This window comes from Vicia villosa, linkage group LG3 (genome assembly GCF_029867415.1).
Source record: "Vicia villosa cultivar HV-30 ecotype Madison, WI linkage group LG3, Vvil1.0, whole genome shotgun sequence".
NCBI lineage: Eukaryota > Viridiplantae > Streptophyta > Magnoliopsida > Fabales > Fabaceae > Vicia > Vicia villosa.
In genome coordinates this window covers 101,697,014-101,716,432 of record NC_081182.1, presented here as the reverse complement: position 1 = coordinate 101,716,432, position 19,419 = coordinate 101,697,014, and positions in this window count along the sequence as shown.

Here is a 19,419-nt window from a genome sequence, read left to right as displayed (position 1 = left end):
AATTTTGCTTCCATCAAGACTCTCATCGATGGAATCTCAACCTCTATAGGTAGGACTGCCTCCATGCCATATACAAGGGAGAAAGGAGTTGCTCCAGTCGAAGTACGTACTGATGTACGGTAACCATGAAGAGCATACGGGAGCATTTCATGCAAATCTTTGTAAGTGATGACCATCTTCTGAATGATTTTCTTGATGTTTTTATTAGTTGCTTCTACAGCTCCATTCATCTTTAGTCTGTAAGGAGATGAGTTGTGATGCTCAATCCTGAATTCTTCACAAAGCTCCTTCATCATTTTGTTATTCAAATTTGACCCATTGTCAGTGATTATCTTGCTAGGAATGCCGTAGCGACAGATGATGTGATTCTTGATAAACCTGACGATAACTTGTCTTGTGACGTTTGCATATGAAGCTGCTTCAACCCATTTGGTGAAATAGTCTATAGCTACCAAGATGAAGCGATGTCCGTTGGACGCTTTTGGCTCGATCATTCCAATCATGTCGATTCCCCACATGGAGAAAGGCCAAGGGGAAGAGAGTATGTTGAGAAGAGATGGTGGCACATGAATTCTATCGGCGTAGATCTGACATTTGTGACACCTCTTTGCGTACTGGTAGCAATCTGACTCCATCGTCAGCCAATAATATCCTGCTCTTAGTATTTTCCTTGTCATGGTATGTCCATTGGTGTGAGTACCAAAGGAACCTTCATGTATTTCTCTCATGAGTACTTCTGCTTCTTTTCTGTCAACGCATCTGAGCAGAACCATGTCGAAGTTTCTCTTGTACAGAACATCTTCATTCAGGAAGAATCTACAAGTTAACTTTCTCAAAGTCTTTCTATCTTTATTTGACGCCCCAAGAGGGTACTCTTGCTTTTGAAGAAAGTTCTTGATGTCGTGATACCACGGTTTATCGTCGATGATTGCTTCTACTGTGAAAACATGAGCGGGCTTATCCAGGCGCATAACATCGATCCGAGGAATGTCATTCCAATGATTTATCCTAATCATGGAAGAGAGCGTGGCTAATGCATCAGCCAAGTTGTTTTCTTCGCGAGGAATGTGATAAAAATCTACCCTGTCGAAGAATGGTAACAATTTCCTCGCGTAGTCTTTGTAAGGGATTAGCCCTGGTTGGCGTGTTTCCCATTCTCCTTTGATTTGATTGATGACCAAAGCAGAATCTCCGTATACACCCAAGTGTTTGATTCTTAGATCCACGGCTTCTTCGAGACCCATGATGCAAGCTTCATATTCGGCCTCATTGTCTGTGCACTTGAAAGTTAATCTGCCAGTAAATGGAATATGGGTACCCTGAGGTGTAACAATGATTGCCCCAATTCCTCGTCCATAAGCATTGACAGCTGCGTCAAAGATTAAGCCCCATTGGGATCCTACCTCAGGTCCTTCGTCTGGTAGTGGCTCGTCGCAATCTTTCATCTTGAGGTACATGACGTCCTCGTCCGGAAAGTCGAAAACTGGCTGATTCATGACCATTGAGTGGGTGGTGAGCCAGGTGCTCAGCTAGAATGCTTCCTTTCACGGCTTTCTGTGCGTGATACTCAATGTCATATTCTGATAATAACATCTGCCAACGGGCAATTCTCCCTGTTAAAGCAGGCTTCTCAAAGATGTACTTGATTGGATCCATATGAGAGATCAAACAAGTAGTATGTCGAATCATGTACTGGCGGAGACGCTTGGCAGCCCAGGCCAAAGCACAACACGTCTTCTCGAGCATGGAGTAGCGGGATTCACAGTCAGTGAATTTCTTGCTTAGGTAGTAAATGGCATGCTCTTTTCTCTTTGTCTCGTCTTGCTGTCCAAGGACACAACCCATGAAGTCTTCTAAGACGGTTAAGTACATTATCAAAGGTCTTCCTTCCACTGGAGGAGACAAAATGGGTGGTTCGAGCAGATATTCTTTAATGCTGTCGAACGCTTTCTGACAATCGTCTGTCCAGACGCAACTTTGATTTTTCCGTAGAAGTTTGAAAATAGGAGCGCAAGTTGCAGTCATGAGATATATGAATCTCGAGATGTAATTCAGACGTCCAAGAAATCCTCTAACTTGTTTCTCGGTTCTGGGTGAAGGCATTTCTTGAATTGCCTTGACTTTGTCTGGATCTACTTCAATTCCTCGTTTGCTGACAATGAAACCAAGGAGTTTTCCTGAGTAGACACCAAAGGTACACTTGTTGGGGTTCAGGCGAAGCTGAAACTTCCGTAAGCGTTGAAATAACTTTGTCAGATTCTGTATGTGATCTTCTTCATTTTCTGATTTGGCAATGATGTCGTCCACATAGACTTCCACTTCTTTATGCATCATGTCGTGGAAAAGCGTATTCATGGCTCTTTGATAAGTTGCCCCTGCGTTCTTTAGTCCAAAAGGCATAACACGATAGCAGAACGTGCCCCAGGGGGTGATGAAAGCTGTTTTCTCCATGTCTTCAGGTGCCATTTTGATTTGGTTGTATCCTGAAAATCCGTCCATGAACGAGAAAACTTTGGATTTTGCTGTACTGTCTACCAACATATCAATATGTGGTAAAGGAAAATCATCCTTAGGGCTAGCTTTGTTCAAATCTCTGTAGTCGACGCACATGCGGACTTTTCCGTCTTTCTTAGGAACGGGAACAATGTTAGCTAACCACTGAGGGTATTCTGAAGTGACGAGGAAACCTGCGTTGATCTGCTTTTGAACTTCCTCTTTGATTTTCATGGCCATCTCCGGATGAGTTCTTCTTAATTTTTGCTTGACCGGAGGGCATTCTGCTTTTAATGGCAAGTGATGCTCCACTATACTGGTATCCAACCCTGGCATATCTTGATAAGACCAAGCGAAGACATCTGAGAATTCTTTGAGTAGTTGTATCAAACTCTCTCTGATCTCTGAACTGAGCGAAGCTCCAATCTTAACCTCTTTTCTGTTTCCATCGGAACCAAGGTTAATGATCTCTAGAGGCTCATTGTATGGCTGAATGGCCTCTTCCTTTTGTTGAAGTAATCGTGAAATTTCCTTTGATATTTCTTCGTCTTCTTCTTCCTCTGCCTCAAATACAGGAAACTCAAAGCTTGGAGAAATCATACGGTCGTTCGTTTCAACGGGGTATTTTATGATTAATCTGCATATGTGTGATAAGTTTTATTTAGACAACGAGGGAAGACTCGGTGTATGCAGTTAATGGAATTTTTTTGATGTTTTTTAAGGGTGTTTTTTTTTTAGGATTACCAATTTCCGAAAAAAGAAAAGGGAAAACTAAACGAAGGAACAGAATGACATTTTTATTTATTGACAGTCATTTCTTGAAACAAAGACCCTATAAAACAAAACTCTATTGCTTTGGGCGAAGCAAAGAGGGACATTTTCCTAAGAAATAGTAAAATGCAAAGCCCTATGAAACATCTCTTTCACCCTGGGCTATGGTGAGAGGACAAAATAACGGTGAAAGTTCCTACTTAGGAGTGCGAACAACAGTTGTAACTTCAACAGCTGTCCAATAGTGGCGAACCCCATTGTGCACTAGGTAATCTGGAACCTTAGGCTTAAGCTGGCCTGTGGTAGGTCTTGATTTACCAACCACTGTCTTTGCAACACTCAGACGATCTTCTTCTACTTCAGCAGACTGAGCGGTGTGAGCATACCCCTTTCCAAGTGGAGTATGTCGGACTTTCTTTTGAGGAAACTTCCAATCTTCTGAATGGAGAGACTCGTTGTCGGAGACACTTTCGAGATCATCCTCTTCTGTATTTTGGTCTTGCTCTTCTCCCAAGATGGCATTGACTAGATATGTGAACTCTAGATCCGTAGCCTCGGGAGGTGACTTGGGGATATAATCCTCAATGATGATTTCACAAGTCGATGATGATGAATAGCAAGGGTTATACATCTCTTTTGGCTAAGAGAGGTACTCATAATCAATGTTCCATCTAGTTGGAACAATGTATTCAAGAGAGACTCTTGAACTTTCAGGAGCGGAGTATTTCACCATGTAGTCGAATTTTCCGCTTGGTTCTCCTAATGTATCCCAAGTCTCTTCGGGGATAGGAGGAACTTCTTCTGATGAACCATGACTTCTGGTGGTGAAGCTATTTGTAACTTCGTCACTGCTTGGTTGAGTCTTATTTTCAGATCCTTTAGTCGGATAACAGCAAGGTGAATCAGACTCTGATAGGGATATGTATCCTGCTTTGTTAAGATAGGATAGCCATTCCTCTTCATCGGTGTTTTCCGTACCGATGGTATTGACAGTTTGTTGAACAGGTTGAAGAAAACCTCTGCTGCGGAAAGTTTCTTGAATTGGAAGAACTACCTCAATTCCTGGAATAGTCTTTGATGATGTTGGAAAGAATCCAACTCCTGTTCTGTTCTTGTTGTTGGTAGGAATATTAATGTGCCCCCAACCACTGGTAGTGCCATCCTTTACAACTTGGATTGCATCTCTGTAGGAAGAAATAGACGCTGCTTTCTCCTTTCCTTTTTCCTTATCCAAGGAAAGTGCTTGGAATTTAGTTCCAACAACTTCTTTTGGTTCTATGTCGGAGAATGATGACAGGTGGCTGACGATCAGAGCTCGTTCTCCACATACGGTTACCAATTTGTCATTTCTTATGAACTTCATTTTCTGATGAAGTGTTGAAGTAATTGCCCCAGCCTCATGAATCCACGGGCGACCTAGCAAACAACTGTATTGTGCTGGAATATCCATGACTTGGAAAGTGATTTTGAACGTCTGAGGTCCAATAGTTATGGGAAGATCTACCTCTCCAAAAACTGACTTTCTTGATCCATCAAATGCTTTGACGATGACATGACTTTTTCTTAGAGGGTAATCTTCGAAAGATAATCTTGAAAATGTTGATTTCGGCATGACGTTGAGAGAGGACCCATTGTCTATTAGGACTCCTGTGAGTGTATCACCCATGCAGCCAACTGAGATGTGAAGTGGAAGATTATGGTCTACTCCTTCTTCAGGAAGATCTTCGTCACAGAAACTTAGGTTAGTTCCGGCGGAGATGTTGGCAACGATGTTCTTGAATTGGCTTATTGTGACGCCAGGTTATACAAAAGCTTGTTCCAAAACTTTCTGTAGAGCTTCCCTATGAGCTTCAGAACTCAATAGCAGGAAAAGGACAGAAATCCTAGACGGAGTATGTAGCAATTGATCTACAATGTTGTATTCACTCCTCTGGATTAACTTCAAGATCTCATCATTTTCTTTCGCTTGAACAGCATTGGTCGGATGATTGTCTTGCCTATGTGGTACTTCCTCCGAAGGTTTATCCACATTTTCTGTTGTTCTGTTGAAGACTCGTCCACTTCTGGTGACTCGACTAACATCAGCAATGTTGACAACAGACGGTGATGGTATTTCCTTACCATTTTCAATGAATGTAGCATTGTACTTGTATGGTATAGCCTTGCTAGACTCATACGGTACATGACCTGGTAAGTAGATGACTAGCGGAGCAACTGCCGTCTTCCTGCTATCATACTTAACTTGCATTGGTTCAACTTGATTAATTTGAGGAGATACGGTAAAGACTTCGTCATCTTCTCTGTTGGCAAGAACAGTAATGGTATTGTCATCCATCAGCTTTTGAATGTCGTTGCGAACATGCAAACATCCTTGTGAATTTCTTCGACAAATTTTGCATCTACTGTAAGGATGGAAATCCGTTCCAAAGTAGGCAAGTCCATTTAAAGTTTTATGGAACCTGACTACCGATCCTTCGAGATCTTCAACTTTGTAGATTTTGTATTCTCCTGGACATCCTTGAACCATGTTGATGTCATGTCCAGTCCTGACTCGGATATGTTGAATCCATCCTAAGTCCATTTGTTCTTGTAATGCAGCTTGAACTACGACACATCCTTGATTATTCTTTGGACAAATATCGCATGTGAAGTAGTTGTGAGGTGGTACATGGCCGTACCCAGCTTGTTTAGCGTGCATCTTGACAAGATTTTCCCCTATCTGACGAATGTCGTAGATTTGAATGACGTTAGGGTGTTGATCTATCAGATTTACTGAAGCTTCTTTATGCTGCGGCAAAGGATTTGCTTGGACGTTTGGACTAGTATCTTTGAAGGATAGCATTCCGCTCTTCACTAATCGTTGGACGTCAATCTTGAAAGAGAAACTGTTCTCAATATTGTGACCTGGTGCCCCCTGATGATAGGGACAAGATTGGTCAGCCTTATACCATGGTGAGGAACTGTTTGTAGGATTTGGAGGACTCCTTGTCTGAATGAGTCCTTTCGCCAGTAATGTTGGAAACAATTCCACATACGGCATTGGTACGGGGTCAAAGGCAGGATACCTTGGAGCCCGATTGTTTTAATTTGGAGGTCGAACCTGCTCTTGAGGTTGCTGCGACCTTTGTTGAATTTGTTGTTGCGAGACCTGAGGTTGATAAGCTAGTGCTGAGTTAACAACCGGAGTTATTGCTGCAACTTGAGGTTGAAATTTCTTCTTGATTTTGTGCAAGACATTGCTGACATCTTGATCCTTTTTCTTCTGGAAAGAACTTCCATACTTCCTTGGACCAATAGAAGATTCTGGTTCTTTGTTCAAGCGTCCTTCCCTAACTGCTTCTTCTAAACGTACACCCATGTTTACCATCTCAGTAAAGTCACTTGGTGCACTTGCAACCATTCGTCCGTAGTAAAATGGACTCAAAGTTTTGAGATAGATTTTTGTCATTTCCTTCTCTTCAAGTGGTGGATAAATTTGAGAAGCAACTTCACGCCATCTCTGAGCGTATTCCTTGAAGCTTTCTCTTTCCTTTTGAGTCATGGCCCGGAGTTGATCTCTGTCGGGAGCCATATCCAGATTGTACTTATACTGTTTGACGAAGGCCTCTCCGAGGTCTCGAAAAGTACGAATCTCTGAACTGTCCATGTTCATGTACCATTTGAGTGCAGCACCAGTCAGGCTGTCTTGAAAATAATGAATGAGTAATTGTTGATTATCAGTCTGAGTTGACATTCTTCGAGCGTACATTATGAGGTGACTTTGTGGGCATGAATTTCCTTTGTAGTTCTCGAAATCTGGTACTTTGAATTTGTGAGGAATCTTAACATTTGGAACCAGACAGAGGTCCGCAGCATTCTTTCCAAATAGATCTTGTCCTCGAAGAGTCTTGAGTTCCTTCTGCATTTGCAGAAACTGTTCCTGGAACTCGTCCAATCTTTCATACAGGCCAGCGTCCTCACTGGGAGCATGATGATATACTTGTCCGCCCTGTGGAGGAAAAGTATGCATAATGGGCTGTGGAGAAACCATGACAGCAGATCTTGGAATCTCAGCATTCTGTTGTGTGAAACCCATTGCCGTTGCTCTTGGAACTTCAATTTCCAGAGGTTTGTAACCCTCCGGCGGTTGCATCTCCATTGTAGCTCTTGGAACTTCAGAAACTGGGGGTATGTACCCTTCTGGAATAAAGTTATACGGCATGCCCCAAGGTCGGTTGGGTGGCATGGTATACTGAGGAATAGGAGTAGAAACAATCTCGGAAACCACAGTCCTTTGCAGTTCTTCTGGCGTTGGTCGATTCTGTGCAACTACCAGGGCTTCTACCATACTATTGAGTCTTTCAATAGCATCTTTGAGAGTATTAACCTCTTCTCTGAGTTCTCCATTCTCTTGCTCAAAGTCTTCCATTCTTTTCTTGCGACTTGAACGAGTGTTGTATGGATGAGACAGCTTGAAAGTCTTGGTTCACCTCCTTCTCCTCCTCTCTTTCTGGAGAAAGGAAAGTGAGTATTAGATCCGCGACAATTCTCGTGTCAGTGCGTACGACTAAAGCGATGTATGATATGCAATTAAGTTAATATTTTTCAAGGAAACACCATAATTACGTTATGAAACATCAAACTTTTATTAATTAAGCGAAAACGCCGTTTTTACACACTTTGAAAATGAAATACAGAGAAACTGAGAGAAAGGACTCTAAAACTTTGACGAAGAGCCGACTTCACGTTCTAACATTTTCTTCTGTTTCTTGAGCTGAGCGTTCTCTGACGTGAGCTGATCGATGATCCAGGAAGCAGGAGGGATATGATGAGAAAGTGACGTTTGTGACACTTTTCGATCGAGCACTTCAAGTAACTCATCCTTCCTTCTTAGGATGTTATGAATCTCAACGTTTTCCGTGTTGACGATTCGATACTTGTTCCTCCAAGCATTCCTTTCTTGGCATACCTTGTTTAATGCTGCTTGTAATTTTTCAACATTGGTGGAGAAAAGGTATATTGGTTCCCTTAGGGGAGTGGGTTCTTGATGTTGATATGGCATCCTGAGCTTGAATGCTCTGACGCGTACCCATTGAAGGTAAGGATCCAGGGAGATGCAAAGATGTTTTCCTAACAATCTTCTCCCTTTGCTGTGAACAAAACGCCAGGCTTGGACAATTTCCTTTTTCAGCATGTTGCCATGATCGTCGATGTTCTTGAAGAACAGACCCTCCAATTGGATGTTACTTGGTATATTTTTCATAGGATAGCCGTATTAACGACGGGCTAAAGCTGGATTGTAACTGATTCCTCCCTTAGTTCCAATAAGGGGTATGTTGGGAAAACTTCCGCAACTAAAAATGATCTTGGTTTCGTCGTTGTCAGGACTACACCATTCAATGTCCGTATGAGTGAGGGACATGATTTTCTGTGACAAGTAAAGGCCATCCCTCATATTCCAGAAAGTGCTAGACTTTGGCAGGTGTGAAACGAACCATTCGTATAACAACGGTACGCAGCATGTGATTAATCCTCCTCGCTGCAGGTTTCTTGAATGCACAGAGTGATAAGCATCCGCAAGCAAGGTTGGAACTGGATTTTCAATTAAGAAGATCTTAATTGCGTCGATGTCGACGAAATCGTTAATGTTAGGGAACAAAAACAATCCGTAGATAAGCAAAGCCAAGATTTCCTCAAAAGCGCTCATATCTTGGATGCTGACGAAGTACTGAGCTTGATCAAACAGGAATTTGGAGGGCAATCCTTGAATTCCTCCTCTACTCACCATATGAGTTCTGATGTCGACTACGTTCAAAGGAGTAGTTGCAGCGATGATAATGTCGTCAGGATTCTTTTCCAAACCGGAGTACGGATCTTGCGCGTACACGGGTATTCCAATCAGACGAGAGTACTCCTCCAACGTAGGCATGAGCTGATAATCTGGAAAGGTGAAGCAGTGATACGTTGGATCGTAAAACTGTACCATGGTGGGAAGGATCCCATCCACAATGTTGGTATTGAGCAAAGGCAGAAGTTTTCCATACTTCTCCTTGAAAGCCTGGGGGTTGACCACCAGTTTTCCGAGCTTTTCCAGTTCCTCGACCTGGGGAATCTTGAAGGTGTATTTCCTAGCTCTCTTTCTTCCGTAATCCATGGTATAGATCCTTAAGTCCTTTCTCTGTTTCTCTCTTTCTATGAAGTTCAAAACGTTTGTTATTTAGTTTCCTTGAAAAACGACTCGAAAAAGACTCTTTTGTTTTTAGTTGTTATTAATGAATGATGCATGAATGCATGAATGCACACACAAGAGGTTTTAAACAAACATGGCGCAGAAGGGTATAGTGGTCATGAAGTCAAAACGCAAACCTCGCCCCAATGGTAAACTAAGGATAAGGATTTTTGTACCTGTAGAACGGGTTCTAGGGGTCTCAGAGTTTTTGCTCAACCTTAAAGATACGTTGACTGGTATCTATAAGAGAGTTTTCTCTGAGTGTAGTATCTGCGTGACAATTACTTCCGTAATCACCGCTCTACGTCCTAAAAAAGGCTTTAAGTGGGGTTAATGTGTTTCTAGGTCCTCCTGGTACAAATCAGTCTCGGAATGCAGTGGCGCAGTTAATCACAACCAGCCAGGCAAATCCCAAGAGTAGAATTGGAAACCAAGATTAGAGGGTCTTCACCGGGAAGACATCCTCCATCCTATCTTATGTTGCACTCAAATCCGGGTATAGGATTTCTCACCACAAGGGTGAATCAAGCCCTTTTCCCGATACAGAATAAACAAAATAAACAAATATATATGCAACAAACACATGATATGACACAGAGGTTAGGCATGACCTCTCTTGTTTGAGGGGGAATTTGGCATCCCTAATTCCTCATTGGGGCTGGACCAGCAACAGGTCAACCATTGGTTTGGATGAAAAACCAAGGTTTTTAACACTTATATCCCCAGCAGAGTCGCCATTTTTCTATGGTGTCGTTTTTTTTTACCTCCCCGTTTCACTTAAGAGGACGGCACGCTACACCCTTCACGCGAAATTTGGAAGGAGAATGCGCCCGTGGTGGGAGGAATTTTATTTCAGTTCTTCCTACGATATCACACGAACTTTCTTATTTGTCCTACGAGTAGGAAAGGGGAAAAAAGATCTCAACTAAACCCTAGGAGTTTGCTAAGTGTGGGGATTTCACCTAGACTAGAAATTCTGGAGTTTGGGGGGTCGGTTATACATAGGGAAGTGTTTAAACACCCTACATATCTGTAGTACTCTACAGGAACCTTCTCTGTGTCTAAATGTGTTTACTGCTAATGATTGGGAAAGTTTCTCCTTTGTGTTAGGAGAAGGAATTTAATTGAATAAAAGAAAGACAGACAGACAAACTGACTATTTTTGGTATTTTATTAGCTCGCTGAGATTCCTTGTGAAACTCATGCCTACATATCCCTAATGGAAGTCAGAGCTTAATGTAGTTCGGGGAACTAATTAATTATTAATTATTTTTTGGGTGCCTTGCTTGAAGCTCAAGGTTGAAGCTTGAATTAAATCTCTGTTTACAGTAAAGAGACATGAAGTCATCTTTATAGAGAGGTATTTCTACTATTCCACCACAAACATTTTAAAAGAGTGGCAGAATGATTGAATTCATTTCATTAAGAGAGTGACCTTACTTGGGTGTTTGCAAGTATGCTAGTATCTCTAGAATGAAAGAAAGATGCTCGTCCAAATTAGGGAAAGTGTACAAGTCTGGGGATGTGCCAGAGCATGTCTTTCAAAATCCTAAATGGGAGACTTGATTGAAATTGAAATGAAATGTAATGTTTGTTTGTTTGAATGTGGTGAGATAGAAGAAACATCTCTCTATAGAGATAAGCTATGTCTATCTACTGTATAAAAGATTTGATTTTTAACTGGCTTGCATGAGGCCCAAGCTTGAGGCTTTTTGATTGATTGATTATTATTATGACTCTGGGAGAAAGCTCCACTGGGGATTAATTTACAAGGGATTTTTATGTTCTGTACAAAGCCCAGAATTGAGGCTGACTCTACTTAGGGAAAATCTATTTTGATGGGTTTTATTTGGTGTTCTGTACAAAGCCCAGAATTGAGGCTGACTCTAACTAGGGGAAATATTATTTTCTGCCTTGTATGAAGCCCAAGGTTGTGGCGGACTCTTAAATAAACTGAGTATGGATGACTCTATGGGAAAAGATCCTAGATGTTAGGAATCTTTGACACACGACATATGGTTTATCTGCCTTGTACAAAGCCCAAGGTTGTGGCTACTGAACAATGAAGGACTTACTAGGGGAGACTCTATTATCTGCCTTGTACAATGCCCAAGGTTGAGGCTGACTATTAACAGGGGAGTTTTATTGTTTTGGTGCCTTGTATGAAGCCCAAGGTTGAGGCTAACTATTTTTTTGTTGGATTTTTGACTCTATTGAAGGATTTATTTAGAAAGACTGATTTTTTTTGGAAGCTAACCCTTTCCAGGGGTTTCGACTCAGCTGGAGAAATTGTCTGTTAAAAGACTGATTTTTGTCATGTTTTTTGGAGGCTGACCCTTTCTAGGGGTTTTGACTCTTTTGGGGAAATTATCTCCTAAGAGAAATGAATCTTTGGTTTTTGAAGAAGTGATTTTGGAGGCTAACCCTTTCCAGGGGTTTTTATTAAAATGAATGGCAAAAAGATTATCTAGTGGAGACTTCTTGTTTAAAGCCCAAGATGAAGGCTGACTCTTGCTGAGGATAAGCAAACATGGATCCTAGACTCTGCTAAGGAAGATTGATGAAGATAAGGGTGACAGAGACTGTCCATGTCTCTCATTCCAAAAGGTGTACTCAATGTAAAATTGAGACAAACTTAGCTTGTTTAAAGTCTGGTTTAAATTGGAAGAAACTCACCAGGGTATGTTAAAAGGTGACTAAAGACCTGTTCCTATGTTTGTAAGAAACCTGATGGGTCCTTGTGTACAAGCTCAAGAGGAAGCTGGAAATGCTTTTAAGAAGCCTGTGGGTCCTTGTACAAAGCCCAAGAGGAGGCTAATCGAGGGTCATCGAGGGTCCTTGTTATAGCACAAGAGAAAGCTATGTAGTTTTGAACTTATTTTGGCTTTAAGCAAATGGGTAAGAGGTTTCACCGGGAATAATTCCTCTTTGGGTGGATGTGTCCTATTTTTTTGGATTCTAAGGTTTTTGCCAAGATGTTTCACCGGGAATAATTCATCTTGGGGGTTTGAACTACAGATCTCTAATTAGGAAAGAGCCTTCACCGGGAAGACATTCTCAATCCTAGGCCATATTCCTATAATATATATATATATATAGTTTAACTGTCCTAAGGTTTACACTCAGACGTAGTTCTAAACAAATATATGCACAGTTTATATTTGACAGTAATTTAAATAAAGACTGTAAATGGAAAGCTTGTAAAGCCTAACCTGGATGGAGTGGAGGCCTTTGAAGAAGTATGTACAAAGCCTTACCAGTAATTGATGGATAACAGTTGAATATATATATGATAAACAGTTAATGGTTTTTGAAAACAGAAGAAGTGAAGATGGACATAGGTCACATAGGTATCTGAAGAGTTTCACCGGGAATAATCCCCTTCAAATACCAGAAGAATGTTTTTGAAAACAGAAAGAAGATTTTGAAAATAGAGTTTTGAAAACAAGCTAAGAAGAGAAGAAGGTGTTGGGACTTACACTCTATTAGAGGCTCACTTGAAAATGATTCACTGTTATGAGAAACAGTTGAAAATGATTGAAATGATATAAGGTTTTGTTGTTTGAAAACCTTAATCATCTGTTTGATCGGAGATTGAAAACAGTTTTGCAAATTGACAAAAGTAAACTTAATTAAGGCAAAGATGAAATCTATACCTAATTAAGACCTAAATAATTAGGGTTTTATCATAAAATTATTCACAAAGTAATTAGGTTAAAACAAAATGAAAATATATATTTTAAAGTATTTAAGAAAACATTTAAAACATACTATTTTAAACCTAATTAAAATACATGAAATAAATAATATTTTTATGATTTTTTTGATTATTCATAAAATAGGTATATTAAATAACAAGTGTGTGAAAAATGAAGTGAAAATGAATTAATTTGATAGGTTAAATAATTGTGTAAAGTTGATGAAAAAAATGGAAGAAAAATAGTAGTAAAAAATATGGTTTGGTCTCACCAAGGGTTGAACTCACGCCCTCTTGGTTATCCAAACAAACAATTACCAACTGAGCCACGCGCGTGGACTGATTAGCAGAGGTGCCCATGTGATTATATGTGAAAGCAAAGCATGAAAAAGATTTGAAAAAAATAAAATGGACAAAAGGTCTGAGGGGGGGATCGAACCCCAGACCTAAGGCATGGCAAGAGTTTGGACGCGCGCTGTAACCATTGGGACACTACGATGAATTCGTAAGTGACACACCTATCATTCAAAATAAAATAAACGCGTTTCTGGGAAATTCAAAAAAATGGCGCCACCATCTTCATCTTCAACCTCAAGCTTTTGAATTTCTGGAAATCGTATCTCTCTCAATTCTCAACCAAATCCAAAGATGTAAAGATGGATTTTGCTCGTTTTTGGACGAGGATCATGATGGTGTCCTTTAATTTTATTTATTTTTAGTATAACATAAAATTCGCAAGCATGAACACTAAGAACCCTAAAACTGGAATTAAACATGAAATACTATATATGCATGATTTGATGCAATTGATTGAGGGCTAATGATCTATGAAGGTGCAGAAACCAACTGGTAACTTCATTTTAAATTTATCATGCGTGAATTATTGAGTTTGAAGCTTTTGAAACTTACCTGAAACATGAAGATTTGGCTCTGATCAAAAGGTGTTACAGAACTGTTGTAACGATCCAGATAGCTTCAATGACTCCTTTGGAAGGTGTTGAGATGCCTGGCTTGGACTGAAAGTGCCCAGAACTTCTTGCTCGACCCCAACTGCAACAGCTCCAAGTGAGAGGTGAAGATGATGATTCTTCACGCCCAGAAGTGTTTCAGAGGTTTGGATCACCTCTAAATGACTCCCCTAAGGTGTTTGAATACTTAATTCCAAAGGAAGAGCTCTGGTTTGAAGAATCCAAGTCTTCTTGCCAAAGAACCTTTGAAAACCTTAAGTATGAAGAAAGAAGAGAGAAAGCAAGAATTATGTTGCTTTGGTGTGTTTTCTGAATGAGAAAGAGCCCTCTATTTATAGGCAATTGGCTCAGAGCAATTGAACATAGCAAGCTTGCTTAGTGTAGTGAGTTTGGTTTCTTAGCCAAGAAGAAAATTTGAAAAGATCCTAAATGCAATGATGCATTTTCGGGCTAGCTTCCCCAACCATTGATCTTGTATGATCTAAGGGAACATTTCTGATTCAGAGGAGAGTTCTAATTGGCTTAGAACAAGATTCCTTGATGATTCATCATTTGCCATAAATTCAAAAATGCAGTCATTACATGATCACATGCCTTTGTTTTTGGGAATCTTCTCTAATCCTTATGCAATGATGAATTTGGATGCATGGCATGTTTTCAGATGCATTAGAGGTCGTGTAGCATCACTTAGTGAAGCAAAATGCACAAAATTGCAAAGTTTCAAATTGTACATGACCTATAATTTCACTTCATGAGGCCAACTTTGAACAAGCATAACTCTTAGCTCAAAATGAATTTGGAGAAGGTTGAAAACAATTTGGAAAGCCTTAAACATCTACTTCAAATCAATAGTATATGGTTCCTTCAGAATCCTTTGGCAAATTTGTGAAAAATGAGGCCAAAGTTGGAAGAAAACTAGGTTAAAAACACTTAGAAAATTTTCTAAGTGTTTATGACCTAAAACTTCAAAATTTCCAAATCTCTTAAATGATTGATCTTTTGAAAAAAGTTCCATTGTAAGATGTTGTTTTATTTTGCAAGATCTACAACTTTCATGTTGGAAGTTTTTTGAGTTGTGTAGGTGAAATTTTGAGTTCCCACAATGCCCTCAAAAACCCTAATTCCCGACTTTTTGCTCCTTGAAGATTCTTCTTGAATTTCTTTGGTCAAATGACTTTAATATCCATATAGTGATGATATTGATCCTTGAAAGTCATGGTTTGACCAAAAATCTTAAAAGTCAAAGGTGATCCCATACAGTTGACTTTTTCCAGATAAGGTGAGATTTTGGACTTTTGTGTGGAATTAAGATCTTCTCCTCAAATGAGTGATGTAAATGGGTTATATTGAGGTAGCAGAGGTTCTTGAATCATGTCTTGAGTTTTGGATCCATGCCCTGATTAAAAGTCAACTATCTAGATGAATTAGGTTAAAAACCCTAATTGTCGACCAGATGAAATTGGTGACTGTGGATCTTGAATTGAGGTGTGATGTCCAGTGGATCTTATTGTATGGATCATTTTAAGATGATTGAAGTCTTTAATAGGTGTTCTGGAGCTTTTTAGGGTTTCCCAAAGGTGATCCCTGATTTCAGTCCTTGATAGGCTCAAAAACCCTAGTCTGGTGACCTGAGTAAATCTGTACTCAGAGGACTGGGTGTCTAATCAATCATAGGTGAAAAATGAAGCTCTTGAGTCCTATGATTATGTTAGAGACTAATCCTTCTACTGATTGATCCTTCTACTGTTAGAGACTAATCCTTCTACTGATTGATCCTATGATTAAGTTTCTTTTATCTGGAGGGAGAGAGATTGATATCTCGATCTCTCCTGCGTGAAAGAGACTTAAATATCAAAGAATGCCCGAATTTTGGGCGCTCCTGAGATGTTGTAATTGATAAAATCCTTGCATAACTTGATCCCGTTGTCGCACTTGGCGGGGGATGAGGAGACAAACTCCTGTAGAAATACTTGATGTGGACTCTGGTGAATGGATGGCAGTGTAGAATGCTCAATCCATCTTCTTTAACTAAGTGTTGACATTTAGAAAAAGGTAAACAACCTCCCCCTTGTTTCGGATGTCTGCATCTCGAAACTGGTCTCAGCCGTGTTTGGACAATATCTCAGATAAAGAGAAAATTTCCAAAGGTTCGTTTCCTCATCAACACTTGGAGATGAGATGCCATTTGATGGTAGTAAAGAAACTTCAAAGGTTTGTTTCCTCACCAAACTTCTCATCAGCACTTGGAGATGAGACGCCATTTGATGGTAGTAGAGAAACTTCAAAGGTTTGTTTCCTCACCAAACTTCTCATCAGCACTTGGAGATGAGACGCCATTTGATGGTAGGAGAGAAACTTCAAAGGTTTGTTTCCTCACCAAACTTCTCATCAGCACTTGGAGATGAGACGCCATTTGATGGTAGTAGAGAAACTTCACCATCTTCCCTTTTGACTTGACGCCTTTGAAAGAATGTCATATGGCCTCATGATCTTTTGAGGGGCTAATGACTTTGCTTGAAAGCGGACGAACTGTTTTCGGGGTGAAAACCAACATTCACCGACTTATGCCAGGGAATCAACAAACTGTTTTCCTAAGAGGAAAAACTGCCATTTGTCGACTCATGCCGGGGAATCAACAAACTGTTTTTCTTAAGAGGAAAACTGCCATTTGTCGACTCTGAGGGGAATTAACAAACTGTTTTCCTAGGAGGAAAACTGCCATTTGTCAACTCTGAAGGGGATGAAACATCCCAGAAACAGACAAACTGTTTAAAGAAACTGCCATTTGTCGATCTCTTGAATGTTTAACAGACAAACTGTCTTTCCTTGGGGAAAGACTGCCATTTGCCAATTGCTAGGGGAACAAACCGTCTTCTACTGGGAGAGACTGCCATTTGTTGATCCTGTCGTGAAAGAAAGTGAGCAAACTGTCTTCTGATGAAAGAGACTGCCATTTGCTGACTTTGTTGAGGAATCTTTAAGCGAAACGAACTGTCTTCATGAAGAAGGCTGCTATTCGTTATTTTTGTCCGAAAAAGTGAGTGAACTGTCTTTTGCCGAAAGAGACTGCCATTCACTGACTCCGCTGGGGATCATTTGTCGATCTGCTGGTGTGGTTTCCAATTATTTTCTTTGACGCAGAGTGGCATCTCTTGACCCTGCTGGGGAAATACCAAACGGTTTCCTTTGACGAAGAGTGGCATCTCTTGACCCTGCTGGGGAAATACCAAACTGTTTTCCAGGAGGAAACACTACCACTTATCAATTATGTCGGGGAATCCACACTTCTTGGAGAAGAGAACCGCTCATCGACCCTGTGGGGAATTCCAAAATACGAAACAAACTATCTTATTTGAAGAAGATTGTCGAGCGTCGCTCTGCAGAAGATTCTCAGTTGGGGAATTCCAAAAGTGAACAAACTATCTCTTTGAGGGAGACTACCATTTGTTGACTTGCTTGGGGAATTTGGGTGTATGAACCTTCTTTATGAAGAAGAAAAACCCTTTCACAACTTTGCAGGGGAATCTTGAGTATATGCTTTAATGACTCGGGCATTCACATGATCAAAGCCTGACTCGACTATGCAGTTATAATGTATGCATGAATATTATGACAAATATAAAATGTAAAGTGAAAGTGAATAGAATTGTCGCGGATGTAAAATCCTATGATACGACTTGAATCTTGTTGATCAGAAGATGTCCTCTTCTTGTAGTTCGAACTCTGTCGGGAATACCTGGTTATCAGTTGTCCGCTGTCCGAAGTGAGTAATATGAATTGAAGTGAAGATCCGTCATCGGGAGATGTTCGCAAAGCGACCTCATGGGGAAATCTTGGTTCCCGGAGTCTCAACCGTTCTCGGAGCAACTGTTTGCATTCTTCCTATTGTTTGTAAACCTTAGAAAGAAATTTCACCTATATTATTATTTTATTTTTTTGCAAGTAAATTCATTTTATTTTATGAAAACATTTGTTTCAAGAAAAATGACTGTTTAAACTTAAAATGCATTTCAAGAAACTGAATAAGACTCGATTTGCAAAGAAAGCACAAGGCTCAAATTATTATATATGGAATGGTAATCAGCCAAATGCTTGATTCCATGGAGTATTTACAAAGTTGGAAATTGGTAATTTTTCGGGAAAAGAGCTACGATGAAACGCGACGACCGTTATCTTTCCCTTCCACTCCGAGTTGCGCTGTATTCGTGCTTCGTAGAAGATGAGCTACTGCTGATGAATACTCCGCTATGGATTTTTGAATGATCAAGTTTGTCCTGAACACAGTTACTTGCCATGTATCCCTAACTTTTGCGTAAACTACCCCTTTCGGGTTTTAAGTCTACCGGGATTGATTATTTATTTTTTTATGTCTCTAACTTTTGCCTGAATCGCCCTTTCGGGTTTTCGATTCACCAAGACGCTCTTTTTTGCCTAAGTCGATCTTTGCGAGTTTTCAACTTAGCAAGCTGTTCTTTTAATTATTTAGGCGAAGTATTTCTTGACTGCGTCGACGTTCACAGGACGGGTGAATTCTTCTCCATCCATAGTCGTGAGTATTAAGGCTCCTCCTGAGAAAGCTCTCTTGACCACGTAGGGGCCGTCATAATTGGGAGTCCATTTCCCTCTCGAATCTGTGAGAAAAGATTGAATCTTTTTGAGTACAAGGTCGCCTTCTTTGATTGTGCGAGGTCGCACCTTTTTGTCGAAAGATTTCTTCATTCTTTGTTGATATAGTTGACCGTGGCATAAAGCTGTCATGCGCTTTTCTTCGATTAAGTTCAATTCATCGAATCTGCTTTGACACCACTCGGCTTCTGTTAATTTTGCTTCCATCAAGACTCTCATCGATGGAATCTCAACCTCTATAGGTAGGACTGCCTCCATGCCATATACAAGGGAGAAAGGAGTTGCTCCAGTCGAAGTACGTACTGATGTACGGTAACCATGAAGAGCATACGGGAGCATTTCATGCCAATCTTTGTAAGTGATGACCATCTTCTGAATGATTTTCTTGATGTTTTTATTAGCTGCTTCTACAGCTCCATTCATCTTTGGTCTGTAAGGAGATGAGTTGTGATGCTCAATCCTGAATTCTTCACAAAGCTCCTTCATCATTTTGTTATTCAAATTTGACCCATTGTCAGTGATTATCTTGCTAGGAATGTCGTAGCGACAGATGATGTGATTCTTGAAAAACCTGACGACAACTTGTCTTGTGACGTTTACATATGAAGCTGCTTCAACCCATTTGGTGAAATAGTCTATAGCTACCAAGATGAAGC